Source organism: Acinonyx jubatus, chromosome C1 (genome assembly GCF_027475565.1).
Source record: "Acinonyx jubatus isolate Ajub_Pintada_27869175 chromosome C1, VMU_Ajub_asm_v1.0, whole genome shotgun sequence".
NCBI lineage: Eukaryota > Metazoa > Chordata > Mammalia > Carnivora > Felidae > Acinonyx > Acinonyx jubatus.
In genome coordinates, this window is record NC_069381.1 from 159902729 (window position 1) to 159921678 (window position 18950).

The window sequence follows — 18950 nt, forward strand, 5'->3', positions numbered from 1 at the left end:
TCTTTCTGTCTCTCTCAAAATAAATAAATAAACATTAACAAAAAGAAATTGGAATTCTGTTTAGGTGACTGTACTCTGTGCATATTAAAAACTAATATAAATATAATAGCATTGCTAAGAATTTATTTAGAAGGCTGTATTTCTTTCCCTATCATCATTCTTGTTCTTGGGGGGGGGGGGGGGGGAGGAGGGGAGGAAAGCCAGATGAAATGCAATACTGAATTCTCAATGAGTTCCTGCAATCTTTTCCTCTTTCAAACCCAGTTTAGGTGAAGTGGTCAATTCATGGCTCTACCTGGCAAAGGGTAAAGATAAGGTTCCCTCAGATTCCCAAGGTGGAAAGAGGAACTTGGACAATATCCCCCTCACCAAAAATATACAGACTGGAGAAGAGATCATTGCATACAAAGAAATTAGTTTATTAGAACAGAGAGTTGTATAAGGACAGTCTTATACATATATGTAATTTAGGTACAAAAAGTTGTACAGGCAAGTTGTACTTGCCTTTCCCCACAGCCTTCCTTCCTCCCCTCAACACCACATAGGGTAAGACACACACACACACACACATACACACAGACACGTTTACTATGCTACATTCTATATCTGCTCCATTAAAGTTTCTTAGAAATGCAAGTAACACTTTATCCAGGAGCGACCATGTAAACAAAATACTATGAGAATAATCAAGGAAATAATTTCTTTACTAGAATCCACTAATTTAGTTATCTGAGAATACACTCCTTAACTAAGTCATCCTGGCAAAACCATCCTAGTTAGAACAGCTTAAAAATCAAACATTTTACAGAGATAGAAATAGATCCCTGACAACTCCTGAATCACAACATTCTAGGCCAAAGCCATCTTCTTGTTGTTTTAACACAGAACTCTAGAGAATTTTATTTGAATCATTTGTGAATGCCTTACATAGGTATTTAAATTGAAAATTCCTCACGTTTTAAAAATCAGAATACTGTCCACTTAAAAAAAAAAAGCCATGGGTCTAAAGTAAAAAAGGAAAGTCACCCATCTCTCCCCCAACCCAATTCTATTCTTCAAAAATCTATCAATAATCTAATGTATCTTCTTCTAATTTCCTAGGAGTATAGAGTTTGAGCTGTCCACTGCTGTAGACACTAGCCACATGTGGCTATTAAATACTTGAAATGTGACTAGTCCAAATTGAGATGTGCTCTAAGTATAAATTACACACCAGATTTCAAACACTGGAAATCTGGTCTTTAAATATATTATTTATTATTTAAATATATTATTAAAATTAACTTCACCTTTTCGGTTTATTTTTTAATGTGGCTATTAGACAATGTTGAATTACATATGTAGCCACATTTATGGCTAACATTATATTTCTACTGGTCAGCAATGGTACAATCCAGAGTTTAGAGTCAGACTTGCCTTACTGATTACAACTCCCAACTATCCATTCAACCAGCTGTGTAACACTGGACAAATTTCCTAACATCTCTGTATCCATTTCTGACTTGTTCTGAGAATTAAATGAAATTACTCACATAAAGCAGTTAGCACACAGCCTGGCACAAAGTAAGAGTTCAATAAATATTTGATAGCAACAAAAGAACAAAAACGAAAACATAATTGTTTTAAAAGTCACTACATGGTACATGTCTCTTCAGGCACTATATATTTATTGTGCCAAACAGGTATTCTGAAAAACAATGTACACTAGCCACTTGAATTTTCTCTCTCACACACAAATACATAGATCTTAAACATGTTTAATATACAGATTCTAAACATTCAGATCTAAAAATGTATGAAAGCTGTATGATATGGTGAAAGACTGGAAAGAAAAAGAACTTTAAAGAATAAAGACGTGCTCTATGTCCAATTTACTAGCTATGTACCTTAGAAAAATGACTTAACTTTTCACTATCAATATGCTCATCTGTACAACTGGGATAATACCAATCCTGCAGAACTGTTAAGATTAAATAGATTAATTAGAAATAACCTACCATAGTACCTAACATATACCAGGTGCTTAATAATCATTTCCCTTCTTCTGGAAACCAAAATAAAATGCCAACAATTCAGACACATGCTACTAACATTTCCACTTGCTTGCTATGTCACAACTGTCCAAGCCTGTTCAAACTCTGAAGAGACAGCTTAAAAACACGCTAATACCACAGTCATCTAGATGTCCTACATTTTACCCCTTGTATGAATTGCAGTTACAAATCTGTACTACTGTATAACAGTATAAGTAAATACTCCAGAAAAGATAAATACTTCCAGGAAAAAAATAATTTAACTCTATGGCCTTTGTTTTTATCAAGCGTTATAAAGAGGGTAGAAGATTGCTTCCAAATTACTGCCTTTTATCCAAACTAAGAAAAAACACTGCACATCGGCTATGCCTCAGGTCTTTTACAAAGATGCAATAAATGTCAATTTAGAGCTAGGAAAGGGTATCTCTTCTGATATATACCAGATACATATGAAATTAGACAAGCTATATTTTTTTCTCTCTTTGCCTCAGCTGCCACGATGCTCAGCAGTAAGATTTATTCTCAATTTCAATATCTTATTTGGCATGGGTTATGTGTTACCATGGACCTAGGCTCCTCACCATCCATCCACCCCATTCCCTTTAATTCTCACTCTTCATTAATGGCTTTCATCATTTTCCTGTTGTTTTAATGTATCTGTCTTTTATTGTAAGACAGTTAAAATTCCTTTTAGAAGTCAAAACAAAATAATAAACAGAACTGAAGTTCACGAAGAGTTCAAAATAAATCCACAGGCAGAAAACTTGAACAAGCAACTGGAGACTAGAACTCAGGAAAGAACAGGACACTGTATCCCACACTTCCACCGTCACCACCAATATCACACAGACACATACATGCATACACACACCAATTTAGCTGAAAATAATCAAATGTATTTGAAGTTTTGTTTTCTATAACTAGAGATGACTACATACTTTATAATTAACATTCCTGCAAATCAGAACCTCCTTTATGTTTCTAAACTGGGAACAAAACTGTCCCATAGCTCAGAAAGCAGCACTCTTGTTTCTAGCCTACAAGGTCTTATCTCTAAGTACCTGTTAAGAAACTTTAACAAGTTTTATCTATAAATAGCTTAACAGTAGGTGCAGTGATACTGGCAAAGGTGCTGTCTTTCAGATAACACACAAACACCTCAGCTTCCGGTTGAAATATCACTTCAAAACTTCTAATGCCAGCTTAAAAAAGCCAAGGATTGAGTGAAATCAATAGGCAAGTCATGTTCAAAGCTTTAAACACCTAACAATAGGAAGTTATATTGCTTCTAAAAATTGGTAAAAACAAATCACATTGAGTCACCAAACTACAGTGAAAAAATTAATCATTTTTCTAAATAAAACACCTGTTATCAGAAGTTACTGCATGTGTGAATTTAGAAAGAATTTGTTTATCATAAGATGGTTGCTGTTTTCCCTATTCTGCATTGAATCTTTGGCAAACAGTCTTATTTGAGGAGAATTCTGTTTATAGGAGATATAAGAAAAGCCTATCATTTAGTTCCATCCTTCTTCATAAAGTCTCTCAAATTTGCTTTTCTATTCAACTGACAGTTTTCTGAAATTTAGCACCCATTATTTCCTCCATGAAATACTACAAAAACCTTCGGGTTGTTCTTTTGCCCCAAACTTCTTCCCTCTCAAATCCATTCACAGTGTGTTGATATGCAGTTGCTAAAGCATCAACTCTGTTTACTAAGTGATACAATCCTGCACATCAGCCCTAAAGTGAGTAAAATCCAAATTTCTGACTTAACAAATTACAAATGATCAATGCCAATATACAATAGGGCTGAATCTCACAGGCATTATGCTGAAAGAAGGAAAGCACAAAAGAATACAGAATATATGATTATATGAAGTTCAAGAATATGCAAGCATAATCAATGATGATTAAAGTCAAAAAAAGGATTACACTGAGTGGGGAACTATCTGAGAAGGGTGAGAGAAATGTTCTATACCTTGATCTACATGATTCTTACACAAGTGTATACATGTGTACAAATGCATCCATATCTCAAAAAAAAGAAACTAGAAGAAAACAGTTGTGAATATTTACCTGATCATGAGAAAGATTAAGAACTTTCTAAGCATAAAAGTATAAAGAAATCAAAGGAAAAGATTGACAAAAACATTTTCAACACAAATGACATAAATATATAATTAATATATAATTAATATATTTCACGTACCCGTACTGCATAAACAACTCTAGAACAAAGGTCAGCAAGTTAAAGCTTATGTCCTATTTTTGTTTGACCCCAGAGCTAAGAATAATTTTTACATTTTTAAAGTGCTGCAAACAGAGAGAGAGAGAGAGAGAGAAACATGCAACAGAGTAAAATATCTATTTGGGCCACTAAAGAAAAAATTTCCCAATCCTTGCTCTAATAAATAACACAAGAAACTAATAAATACCATTATACATGAAGGCAAAACAGAGGAATCCAAATGTGGGTCGGAATAAGATTTCTCCATGTAAACCCAATGTTGTAACAATTTTCTTTTTGAACCATTTAAATAGTTTATCTATTCCAATCTGAGACCTCTCTAAAATTATTCAAAAAATAAAAATTTTAAAACATCAATATCCCATGGGATGGAGGGGGAGAACTGGGGTATATCTGATAGAATTCTAAACATATATGCCCTTTGGCCTAGTAAATCCAGTTCCAAGAATCTCTCTTAGAGAAGTACCCAGATATGTACCAAAGAGAAGCCTGCACAGTAACGTCCATTAGCAACATTCTCTGCAATTAAAAAAAATCAGAACTAACAAATGCCCATACATTATGCTAAGTGAAACGTAAGTCATGCAAAGAAAGAAAAATACTGTATAATCTTGCTTACATGTGGAATCTAAAAATGCTGAACTCATAGAAACAGAGTAGACTAGTGTCTGCAAGAGACTGAGGTGGGGAAAATGGGGAGGGGTTGGTCAAGGGTACAAGCTTTCAGTTATGAGTAAGGTCTACAGATTTAATGTACAGCACAGTAACTACAGTTAACAACACTATACTATGCAAGTTGCTAAAAGAGTAGATCTTAAATGTTCTCACCACACCAAAAAGTTAATTAGGTGAGGTGATGGATGTGTTAACTAACCTTACTATGGTAATCATTTCACAGTACTGAAGTGTATCAAATCATACTCTACACCTTAAACTTACACAATGTTGTATGTCAATTATATCTCAATGAAGCTGGGGAAATAAATAAATGCCCACGAATAGGAACTACTTCAGTAAACTCTGGTACTTCCATACTATGGATAATGACACAGCAGTTAGAAAACAATGAAGCATGAAATAAGCCAGTCACAAAAAGACAAATATTATATGATTCTACTTTATATGAGGTACCTAGAGTAGTCAAATTCAGAGAAAAGTAGAAAGGCAGCTGCCAGGGACTGAGGGAGGAAGGAACTAGAAATTATCGTTTAATGGGTATGGAGTTTCAGTTTGGGATGATGGAAAAAGTTGTGGAAATCGATGGTGATAATGGTTGCACAATGTCAATGTTCTTTCTATATGCCACTGACCTGAACATTTAAAGATGGTTATAATGGTAAATTTTATTTTATATATGTTACCTTAATAAAAAAAATTTTTTTAATTAAAAACGTATGTTGAGGGGCGCCTGGGTGGCTCAGGCAGTTAAGTGTCCTACTTTGGCTCAGGTCATGATCTCACAGTTCGTGAGTTCAAGCCCCGCATTGGGCTCTGTGCTGACAGCAGGGAGCCTGGAGCCTGCTTCAGATTCTGCGTCTCCCTCTCTCACTCTGCATCTCCCACACTCATGCTCTGTCTCTCTGTCTCTCAAGAATGAATAAACCTTAAAAAATTTTTTTTCTTTTAAATGTCGAAATTAAAAACCTATATTCATCAAAAAGGCTACACCAATGTAACAACATGAAAAATAAGTCTATGTGCAGGGCACCTGGGTGGCTCAGTAAGTTGGGTGTCTGACTGCAGCTCAGGTGATGATCTCGTGGTTGGTGGGTTCGAGCCCTGCGCTGGGCTCTGTGCTGACAGCTCAGAGCCTGGAACCTGCTTCAGATTCTGTGTCTCCCTCTCTCTCTATGCCCCTCCTCCACTCACGTTCTGTCTCTTTCTCTCAAAACTAAACATAAAAATTTTTTAAAAATAAGACTATACTCAATGACATAGAATGATCTCTTAAACTTCAAATAATTTAACTGTAGTATTACAACCCACATTTTACATGAGAAAAATGAAGTTCGAAGACTTAGTGTTACTTTTTCACAATCATATATAGCCATAAATCACATTCAGTTTTGTGATTCTAAAACCCACACTCTTTCCACTTTAAGCACTGGACTAAAATGCAAAATAATAAAATAGAATAAAATAGTTGCATTATGCTAACATGATTCTGATTTTTTTCCCTTTCATTTTTATCTTTACTATTATTTAACCAGTAACTAATTTTTAAGGTACCGTTTCAAAAAACACATCCTAAACATCAAACAGTTGCATTTCTGATCCAAAGTAAATGAAGACTTAGGTTTTGTTCCAAATTTTAAAGAGCTCCTTCAGGGGCACCTGGCTAGCTCAGTTGGTAGAGCATGCAACTCTTGACCTTAGGATCCTGAGTTCAAGTGCCATGTTCAGCATAGAGCTTTCTTTTAATTAATTTTTTTAAATAAAAAAATTAAAAATCTCCTTCAGCTTATATACATAACCAGCCTATTAAGGAAATATGGTAATGAGTTTCAAAAAAATTAAAAAAATAAATAGCGTTTAGCTTTTTACAATAGATGTTCACAACAAAATCTCCCATAGAAGTGGTATATACGAAGTATAAAGGATATCTATTTTATTTTCAAAAGTTGTTAATCCATTAAAGAACTTTTAGAACGTTAATTTCTAGTGTTTTTTTCAGACACCAGAAACTGTTATTTCTTTCTCAATGGTAAGGTCAGTAAAAAAAAAAAAAAAAAAGTTAAAAAGAATATATTCACAGAGAATTCATAAAGAATTCCTGATCTACAGTTAGTATCACATAATTAGCAATGGGCATAACCATAGCTATTCAAAGTTGTTTACCCAAAATGTGTGACAATTATGCCAAAAACATGGAGAAATTTTTTCACTTTTATTTTTTTTTAATTTTTTTTTTTTAACGTTTATTTATTTTTGAGACAGAGAGAGACAGAGCATGAACGGGGGAGGGGCAGAGAGAGAGGGAGACACAGAATCGGAAACAGGCTCCAGGCTCTGAGCCATCAGCCCAGAGCCCGACGCGGGGCTCGAACTCACGGACCGCGAGATCGTGACCTGGCTGAAGTCAGACGCTTAACTGACTGCGCCACCCAGGCGCCCCAATTTTTTCACTTTTAAAACATCATACAAACCAGGGGTGCCTGGGTGGCTCAACGGGTTAAGCATCTGACTTCGGCTCAGGTCATGATTTCCCAGTTGGTGGGTTCGAACCTCGTATTGGGCTCTGTGCTGATAGCTCAGAGCCTGGAGCCTGCTTCGGCTTCTGTGTTTCCCTCTCTCCCCCTGCGCCTCCCCTGCTCACACTCCGACTCTCTCTCTCTCTCAAAAATAAGTAAACATTAAAAAAAATTAAAAAATAAAAAATCATACAAACCATTAGAATATGTTCTGTGTGGCTCAAAAGTCCCAAAAGCAGTTAGCTAAAATAATACAGCTTGTCAACTATACCTCAATAACAAAGAAAGAAACAAAGAAGGAAAGAAGGAATGGAGGGAGGGAGAGAGGAAAGAAGGAAGGTAGGTAGGTGGACAGGTAACTAGGAGATAGATACAGCTAGCACAAGAAAAAATTTCTGCATAATTTCAAACCTTCAAGATACTTTCGGGGTGTGGGGGACAATTAAGTAGGGGAATGATTATTTAGAACATCACCAACATTCAAATAGTTTGACATTGAGACCAAAGAAAACAATTTATATTTCAGATAAATAACCATCCAACTGCTTATAGATTTTTAAGCACTGCCAGCTGCATCATTTCAGGCAGACCTGAATTCAAATCATAGCTCCGGTGGTTCATCAGTTTTGTTAATTATGGCCTAATTTCCTAGTCTCTTAAAGCCTCCTTGGTTTTCTCATCTTTAAAACAGACATACCACTTCCCCTACAGGATTGCTATGAACAGAGCACATTAAGTCACATTAAGTCACACCGTCAAATGTTACATGTAAGTTCCATACAACCTCCAAAAAGAAGTTACCATCTAAAAGACTAATGACTACAGACTAATGCTACAGACACTGCCAGGACCTCAGTTACTGATCACTTGTCTATTTATTCACTTCATAAATAAAAAAATGAAAATACCAGAAAAAAGAACGTGTGAGAGTAAGTTCGAATGTATTCTCTTTCTGACATATGTTTTGTCATCTTTGTTACTAAAAGCCTAAGCCACATAATGTTTTTCTCTAAATAAAGTCATCCTTTCCCTTTAGGAATTTACAAAGCAAATAATTTTCCATGGTCTTTTTATTACGTAATTTGGGTATTATTTAAAACTGCTGGGGCGCCTGGGTGGCGCAGTCGGTTAAGCGTCTGACTTCAGCCAGGTCACAATCTCGCGGTCCGGGAGTTCGAGCCCCGCGTCAGGCTCTGGGCTGATGGCTCAGAGCCTGGAGCCTGTTTCCGATTCTGTGTCTCCCTCTCTCTCTGCCCCTCCCCCATTCATGCTCTGTCTCTCTCTGTCCCAAAAATAAAATAAACGTTGAAAAAAAAATCATTAAAACTGCTTGACCTAGAACTGATAAACATCAAGGCAACTTCTCTGGAATTTAGACAAATGTTTTTCAAAGTGGGTCCATAGACAAAAAATGTCCACACTTGATCTTAGCCAAAAGGCCGAGAAGTGATGCACAGACAAAAAGTTTCAAGAGCTCACAGACTAATAAAAATTTTTGTGATTTGAAAAAAAAAACTTCTTTATTTGCATTGATAATTATCAGCATAGATTAACAGACTAAACCAACACAGAGCAAGGACTTTGTAAACAGAGGTAAGTTTAAAATCTGATTCTACCTACTGCTAGCATTGCTAACAATGTAATCTTGGGCAAGTACTGTAACTCCTCTACTCTTTGGATTCCTCATTTACAAAATGAGGATAATAACAGGACCTTTCTTACAGAGCTGTTAACAAGAGTAAACGAGTTAGTGTTTATACAGGGTTTATGATACTGCACCTTTGTTAAAATAAACATGGCTAGACTGTAGTTTTAGTTAGCATTTCTCAAATTGTGATCCACAACAAAATCTCAGAGATAATGCTCTTTTTTCCCCCTAATTTCAATTATAACCCTTTATCCTTTCATGGAAGTACATTAAATATAAAATATATAAAAACATATGCGGTAAGGTCTCTGTGTTGAAAGATAATTAGCCTCTGAAATTTATTTCTCATCTAAAGTTTATCTTCTGTGATGTCATAAATAGCTACTTATAAAAGTAACTGAATTACACTAAAAAGACTGCAAGTATTTTTGCATGGAAGCCAAAACAGATTAATTCCAACTGAAATACAATTTTTGTGGCATTCTTTGTGTCAGTATTGAATGTTCATTCAAGCAACACAAGCATAGAGAATAAAAAAAAAAGAAAGAAATCCTTCGAAGTCAACTATTTGTTTTGTTTAATAGCTTGAAGAGATAGGCCATAAAAGAGGCATGAAACCTTAGAAACATGTATGAACATTTTTTTGAGTTACGCTTAACTCAACATATGTCTAACATTCTAGAAATTCCAGCACAGTAAACAGCACCTTATTTTCAGGCATAAAATGAGTGTTGGGTATTTTGGAAGCACAACTTTGCTACCTGAAATTATGAACTTCAAGCTCTTCCCAACTCCACTTCCATGTAAACCTGTATCAAGAGAGGAAGGACAGGAGCACAGGAACAGCCTACCAAACCGTGCTCCCCTTCCCCCACATACAACCCATCATTCTCATTCACAGGGCTGCTAAAACTAGACCTGGTGTACATGTTTCTTCCCACCTGCAACAAAACATTCAAAATGAATATTATGTCTTAGATGTGTATATTCAACTACCTTGGTAGGGAAGAAGTAACTGAAAAGACAACAGGGCTTTCATAAAGTAGACTCGTTAACATTTGCCTAAATTAGTCAACAAATTTTTGCAATAGCTATTCTCTCTTAAAGTTTACTTTAAAGTCCTCTAGGGGCGGGTGGCTCAGTCAGTTAAGCGTCTGACTCTTGGTTTCAGCTCAGGTCATGATCTCATGGTTTGTGGAGTTTGAGCCCTGCATCAGACTCTGCACCTATAGTGCAGAGCCTGCTTGGGATTCTCTCCCTCCCCCTCTTTCTCTGCCCCTACTCCACTTGTTCTCTCTCAAAATAAATAAATAAACTGAAAAAAAAACCCTAAAAATAAAAATAAATGAACAGAATCCTCTAAATGATTCATCTCACTTGTTAAAAAGTCACTTATTAAAAAAAATCACTTAATGTGTCATCCAAATGTATTATGTTTTGGTTCCCTCAAGCTGGTAATTTATGTATTAAATTTATAAAAACCTTATTCTTATCTCACATTTAACCCTCCCCCCTCCATCTCATGTTTTCAGGGAAAATTAACTCTTCAAGTTAACTTTAATCTTATTAAAAACTCTATTTAAAAAGGTTTTGCTTTAGTCAGCATGTATTAATAACACTTTTCAAGTTAAGAGCTTTCTTTTACATTATGAAAGTGCTATATCATAAATTTAACCCAAGCAGAATTTATATTCCATTTAACAAACAAAAGTACATGTATTTTCCCCTATCAATAGAGCTGACAGAAGATTTTATATTCCACTATTTTTAACTCTTAATAAAAGTTTTTAAAGACCCCCTATCTTGTTTGCTGAATACAGGTAAAGCAAATTGAGAAAGGTACATTCTAGGTGCTAGAGAGAGACAAGAAATCTACTGGCAGTGAATCCATCAAAACCCTTTACTGACTTTCTACTTAATAGAATCATTAGACCCTATGTATTTTGTTCAGCAATACAAATGACTGGAAACAAAATATCCTACCTGAATAGGTACTTACAAAAGCATGCACACATCACAATGTAACCTGAGTCCCCCAATGCTACTCCATGGAGCTCTGGCACAGGCTTCAAGAGTAAAAGCTACCTTTACAATGGATTATTATTCAGCCATAAAAAAGAACAAAATCTTGCCTTTTGCAACAACACAGAGCTAAAGAGCATAATACTAAGTGAAATAAGTCAGTGAGAGAAAAAGAAAAACCATATGATTTCACTCAGATGTGGAATTTAAGAAACAAATGAACAAAGGAAAGCAAAAGAGAAAAAGCAAGAAACAGACTCTTAACGATAAAGAACTGATGGTTACCAGAGGAAAGGTGGGGGGATGGGTGAAATAAGTAAAGGAGATTAAGGACGACACTTGTGATGAGCACTGGGTGATGTATGGAATTGGTGAATCACTGTATTGTACATCTGAAACTAATATAACACTGTATGAAAACATACCGGAATTAAGATAAGAATTTACACACACACACACACACACACACACACACACACACACACACAAGCTACCTTTAGTCCTCAGAAAATGAGGTACCTTTTCCATACACTGTCAAAGTTTTCACTCAAACATCTATTTCTTCCAGACATTTGACAACACAGAGTTACAGTTAATGATATGGGTCATGACAGAAAGAGTGGGAGAGGAAGGACTGATGCCATACAAAGTTGGTTTAATCACAGGGACTGACACCTTTCAGTTATGTGACTTGAGCAAATCATTTTACCTATCTAAGCTTTGGTTTTCTCATTTGAAAATGAGGATGACAATAAGGAATACACATCTCACTGGGTTGCTTGATGATCAAGACTTCACAATTTAAAAAGCACTAAAGAAACAAAATGCTATAAAGATAGTCGTTATTATTGTAAGCTGGACCTAGTTGTTTGGTCAGATAGGTCTTTTGATAGGTCTAGGGTGTTTATATCAACCTACAGTCCTGCTTCTCAAGTTGGGGACTGCATACTGCTGGAAGTACAGAGGAAAATAAACCATGAGATGCCAAAACTTTTCCCTGAAGTCAAGTGTCTGGGGCTGCACTGTGTACCAAAGGCCCCCAAGTTCTTCATCCTTTGCTGTGAGAGCTCTTTGGTAGAAAAGTCTGACAAATACAGTATTCTTACCATTTTCATAACATTCTGTATTTCCAGGCACTTTTATGTTTTAGAGATAGGCAGTTCTACCTGTTAGTTCAAGACTTAAATTTTAACAATTTTGTTACGAATTTTTAAAAAGCAAGCTTTGAAAGAAAAAAGAGTAGTATTTCCCAAAACACCAAGAGTGAAAGAAACACTGTGTTGTTTAAAAACACTTAAAAGATCCATAAAAGAATAGAAGAATGAGATCAAAGAAAACTGAAAAAGTAAAGAACAAAAAACACTGGAAACCAACCCCCTCTGGAATAACTTCAGCCCCTCCTAGGTTCCAGAAACATGTCTGATGGATGGGCCCAGAGGATATGCTAATAACACCATTAGTTTGCATCCTTAAACATCTTTCCAAAATGAAAACACTGCACATTCCTATTCTTTCACTGATATAACATTCTCAAAAAGACAAAACTCAAGTGATGAAGAACAGATCACAGCTATCATGTTTCATGGTGACAAGAGTGTGACTATAAAGGGATAGCCTAAGAGGATTTTTGAGGTGAAGTGTTCTGCACCCTGTGTGCCAGTGGTTACACAAATCTATACATATGCTGAAATTCAAAGACCTGTAGGCCAAAATAAGTCAATTTTACGATATGGTAATTTAAAAACTAAAATACACACAACTCCTGAACTCTACAAATGAAAATTTTTTAAAAGGTTTTGCCCAGGGGCACCTGGGTGGCTCAGTCGGTTAAGCGTCCAACTCTTGATTTCAGCTGAGGTTATGATCTTCCGGTTTGTGAGTTTGAGCCCCACGTCAGGCTCTGCACTGTCAGTGCAGAGCATGCTTGGGATTCTCTCTCTCCCGGTCTCTCTGACCCTGCCCTGCTGGTTCTCTCTCTCTCTCTCAAAATAAATAAATAAACTTAAAAAAAGAAGTGTTGCCCAACAAACTTACTAACAAAGTTGCCAATAAGTAATATTTTGGAATTTTTAAGGAATTCTCTAGTTAAAAAGAATCTGTACTTATCAGATTGATGTATGAAAGAGACAGATAATTTCACTTTAATTGCACCAAAATCCAAGTTTCTTCTCCACAAATCCCCAGACTCACAAAATGTCAGGTTGAATTCTGATTTGTAAATCAATACAAATAGTGTACCAATCTGCTAATTATTATCTAGAAATATGACATCTCCAATGCTTATACTGATACAATCAGGTAAAAGAATCTAATCAAAACTCCCCTAGAAGGAAAAGTGACATAAAAGATTGTGTGTGTGTGTGTGTGTGTGTGTGTGTTTTTAATTTCCACATCCTTTTCCTTTTTTTTCTTTTTCTTTCTCTTACTTTTATGAAGTAAAAAATTAACATTTAGTGAACTGTGCATAAAGTGTAAAATTTGATATACAGTATGTATATACCTGTGACACCATCACCACAAGATTATGAACATATCCATCACCCCAAAAGTTTCTTCATGCCCCTTAGTAATCCCTCCCCCTTACCCCACCCCATCCCCTTGACCCCAGGCAACCACTGATTTGCCTTCTGATACATTAGTTTGTATTTTCTAAAATCTTAGGTAAATGGAATCATATAGTTATGCTCTTTTTTTGGACTGGCTTCTACTTAGCATAATTATTTTGAGATAAATCCATGTTACTATGTGCAGAAAAAAAAATTATTATATCTACCTCCTATATAAAATTAGTCTACGTTTGCTACAAACTGGCTTAACACACTAAAGGAGTTATCTTCAATAACCTACCTAAGAAGTTTCACATAATGAACACATTATTAGATCATTCTTCAATTAATGTTCTTTTGCAAAAGTTTTCTAAGCATTTAAAATAGAGCAAGAAAAAAAAGTCACCCTGCAATAAAACTGATTGTTTTCAAATTAATTTTAATAAGAAAAGACTCATTGGTACTATTAAAAATACTCCCCACAAAACTTTGTTTATAACATTCACCAGAATAAAAAGATTAGCTTTAATAGTTCCCATTATACAAAGTCTGGCAATTTTTTTATTTTTATGTGTCCCATTAAGACTCACTCTCACTGGGTGCCTGGATGGCTCAGTCGATTAAGTGTCCAACTTTGGCTCAGGTCAAGATCTCATGGCTCATGAGTTCAAGCCCTGCATCAGCCTCTGTGCTGACAGCTCAGATGGAAACTGTCTCCATCTCTCTCTGACCCTCCCTTTCTCATGCTTTCAAAAATAAATAAACAGTAAAAAAAAAAAAAAAAAAAAAACACTTTCACTTCAGCAACCCTTGTTGCTGAAACATTAAATTCATATTTATGTAGCTGAATCCATAGCTATGAGTTAGTATTCAGTCACTTTAAAAACACACTTTAAAAGGTAAGTCTATCTCCATATCTGCGTACATGTGAACAAGATAATCTTTCATTATTTCTAGTATCTCTCATTACCTTATTAAAATACTTTACAAACAAGAAACCCCCTGAAAATAAAATTTTAAAGACAACTCTAATGATTAATGGAGAAGGGATCTGAAATACCTACACATTAGGCAACAAACCTCACAAGGAGAAAACACTATTTAAGAGGTAAGCAAATTTAGTAATGTGTATAGATCCTTTTACAAAAGAAGTATTCTATGTTTTTCATGCCCAGACATCTATGGAAATCATTATGAGTATCTTGAAAATAATCTTTTTATGACAGAATGAAATTTCAAATTCTTGGTGCCTAACTCCATTTTGATTTCTTAAAACATTAAAAATATAACTCAACTGAGTAACTGCAAAGTAAGCCCCTGGAACAATTTAATCTGCATTCCTACCCCAACTCTCTATTTAAAATTATTCAGGGGCACCTGGGTGGCTCAGTCGGTTGAGCATCCGACTTCGGCTCAGGTCATGATCTCACAGTTCATGAGTTCGAGCTCTGCGTCGGGCTCTGTGCTGATGGCTCGGAGCCTGGAGCCTGCTTCAGATTCTGTGTCTCCCTCTCTCTGTGCCCCTCACCCACTCACATTCTGTCTCTCTCTCTGTCTCAAAAATAAATATTAAAAAAAAAAAAAACTCTTCATATTCAAGCCATTAAACCTTAATATGGTGGACGTGGTGATCCCCAATTACCTCCCTGGCTCTCTTCCATCCCTCCTATTCCTCACCATTCATCTTACCTACACTGACAGTTCTTTCAAGGCAACAGGGCCTTTAAACAAGCCATTTACTCTAAATAATCAGTCTCTCCTTCTCCTCCTCCTTCCCCTAATATGTTTGTTCCCACTCAGTCTTTACCTGTCAGCATAACCATCACTTCCTCAAGGCAACACTACACACTCACATGCACACTACTGTCTCTCCTCTTTGTGCACAGAGAATAGCATCTAGTGTTTATATGACCATTTGTTCAATGTCTGTCTCCTCCATGTATTGTAAGCTCTCTGAGGGTAAGAGTCTTACCTGTTCTTACCCACTATCACATCCTTCAGCATCTAGCACACTTGAAAGAGGTGTTCCATAAATAATGTGTCAAATGAGGGGCACGTGGGTGGCTCAGTTGGTTAAGCATCTGACTCTTGATCTCAGCTCAATGATGATCTCAGGGTTCGTGAGTTCCAGCCTCACATCAGGCTCTGCACTAATAGTGCAGAACCTGCTTGGAATTCTCTCTCTCCTTCTCTCTGTCCCTCCCCAGCTTGTGCTTGCTCTCTCTCTCTCTCTCTCTCTCTCTCTCTCAAAATAAAATAAACAACATAAAAAAATTTTAATATGTCAAATTAATAAGATAGAGTGAGCTAATGATTTAAAGCCAAAGAAAACCTGTCAAAGTATTTATATTTAAAACAAGAATACATTTTTGAGGCAATGTAGGTATTTACAAATGCCTAATAACCAAGGGAAGTAAACAAGGTGAGAGAAAGTTTAATTTTTAAAAATTAAATTAATGGAGAGAAGCATAGCATTAATAAATTAATAAATAAACCAAAATTTCCCACTCATAATTTTTTCTCTCTCCTAACTTTCACATGTTCTAATGGAAAGGTTAAAAGTGCCCTAGACACTAATAGATATCATCACGATGCTGTCCCTTTCCTTAGTAGTTTTTTTTAAAACCATCTCCACACCCAATGTGGGACTCAAACTCATGACCCTGAGATCAAAAGTCACATGCCTTGCCAACGGAGCCAACCAGATGCCCCATCCCCCTCCTTGGTAGCTTTAATTCAACTATCTAAAACAAAAACAGAAAAACCAAAAAATATAAACACAGAAAACTGATTTTTTTCACCAAAATAAGAAATGATGAACTTAAGAATTCAAACAAGTTTCAAACATGGTAATAAGCAAATAAGTAAGCAATTCCCCAGTGAGGTAAAAAAAAAAAAAAAAAAAAAAAAAGTACAAATCCAACAATGTGATTACACATTTATTAATATAATGATTCAGTGTTTATTTCCACTACCAGACTAGAAGCTTCATAAAACCAGAGAATGTTAGATTCTGCCACCCACTATCTATTTCCAGCACCCAGAACACAAAGCATTTACTATTTAATAAATAAACAAGTCAACTGCATTTCTGGTGACTTTAAGATATTTGAAGAAAATAATCTTTAAATAATGAGTAATATGAAAGATAAAATCTTTTTTCACACTCATTCCATAATCTGATTGTTAAAGACAAAAATATATTATAATTTAGAATTAAAGAATTCCCAATTTTCACAGCTTCAAGGTAATCATTGTATCTATTTAATCTCTACAAGTCTTTTTTACTGATTGTAATGTTTTGAAAATTCTGGTTATACAACTATCATCCTAGGTTCTATGCACTATACAATAATATATACCATATAGCATCAATTGTAAGATGCATATTTTTACAAGTTAATACCTCTGAAATCAAATTACCATAAGAAACCAGGGTATCTAGTTTAAACAGACTTTTTTTTTCTTTATAATAGTTTTAGCCTGAATGAAATGCAATAAAGTATATATGCTCCTAACCAAATTCATTTTCCCTAAGGGTTAGAAAAACAGATGAATGTTATACAACAGATAACAAACCAAAGACTTGATTACATTTACTGATGGTTTTAGGCCATTATCAGGATCTTACCATCACCCTGAACTGCTCCACTTCAGAAAATTTTAAGTCAAATATCCCTTTCCTTTTTTTTAATGTTTATTTATTTTTAAGAGAGAGACGCAGGGGATGGGTGGGGGAAGGGCAGAGAGAGAGAGAGGCATAGAATCCAAAGTAGGCTCCAGGCTGTCAGCAGAGCCCAACACGAAGCTTGAACTCACAAACCGCAAGATCATGAGCTGAGCTGAAGTCAAATACTTAACCGACTGAGCCACCCAGGTGCCCCCAAATATCCCTTTCTAAGCACACACCCCATTATACCCAACATATCTGTTCTTGAACCTCCTCAGGTAATCAGATCCATGACCCTTCCATTTTTCAGTCCTCTCCTATGTTCCCTCCTACCTCATGTCAAGCTCTATTCCATCCATCAGTTTAATCCCTCTCACACCCAAAACTTCAGTTCTCTTACCCCCATCTTCCTGTCACACCTGCCCTATCAATCCTACTTTCTTAAAGATATCTTCTATCTGTATGTCCTAGGCTCAAAAATGCAAAGAAACTGTCCCAAACTGACCTCATCAACTCTCTCCCAAGACTTCTTGGTCCTTCTACATTTAACATTTCAGTGAATGGCATCAAGATTCATTCAACTGGCCCAGTCCAAAAACCCAGGAGTCACACTTGATTCCAAATCTCTTTGAAACTCTCACATCAGTCACCAGAACCAGTAAAAAGTCAAAGTGTCGGGAAAACAAAGGCTCTTACCAATGTAAGGCTTTAAGTAACACTACTCTACATTATTGAATTCCACCCTCCCACCCAAGCAACCCCAACCATAACCCTAGTCTTCACCTGCACCTCAAACCCTTCCAGAAGGTGTCTATATACCTCCACCCAATTAAATCAGTGCTTCTCAAACTATCTGAGGTGGACTTTTGTAAAATACAATAAAAATGAATTACTAGGCAAATGAATTTTTTAAAAAACCTACAAAAATACTAGACAATTAGTACTAATTAGTGTAAATACTAATACAATTTATTTTAGTATTTAGTATTAGTATTTTATTATTTTATAAATTAGTATTAGTACTTTATAATACTAATTAGTATAAATGCTAATACAACTTATTAGATTCAAATGACAAATTTCTCAGTCAAATGGCTATCAAATTTTCTAAATGCTCATTTATAATTGCTATAGTTATCTAGTCTTGGACCAGAAACAAACAAAAGCACTAAATCAGACCACAACTGGCCTGTACCTCTAACCTGAGTTTCCTTCATTTGCACGGATTTGTTCATTACAACACCAGACCATTATAATATCCTGCAGTGCAGTCTTGACCTGAACCTTAACCGAAGCCCAATCTAAACCTTTCTATCAGAGAATTACTATATTCTTGGCTCACTTTTGTAGTCAAAAGAACATTAACACCTAGTTCTAACAGGTTGTTCCCTTTGCTGTATATCCCCCCGCCCCCCATTAAGGAATAGCTGGTCTATAGTTTCTCCTTAACCCTGTCATCTCTAATAAATAACCTCTGAAATAATGGAATCCTCTCCTGTATCAATCCTGCCCTCTCAACACATAGAAAACCAAGAATGCAGAAAAGTTCCACAAGCTAAGAAAATGTCAAAATGCTTTATAATCAACAA

At 35.7% G+C, this 18950-nt stretch overlaps 1 protein-coding gene across 1 annotated transcript in view; it reads right to left on the minus strand.

Annotated features, from left to right (window-relative positions):
• Window positions 1–18950, minus strand: part of OLA1 (Obg like ATPase 1) — a 170168-nt gene that overhangs the window by 131669 nt on the left and 19549 nt on the right. The window lies entirely within an intron of this gene.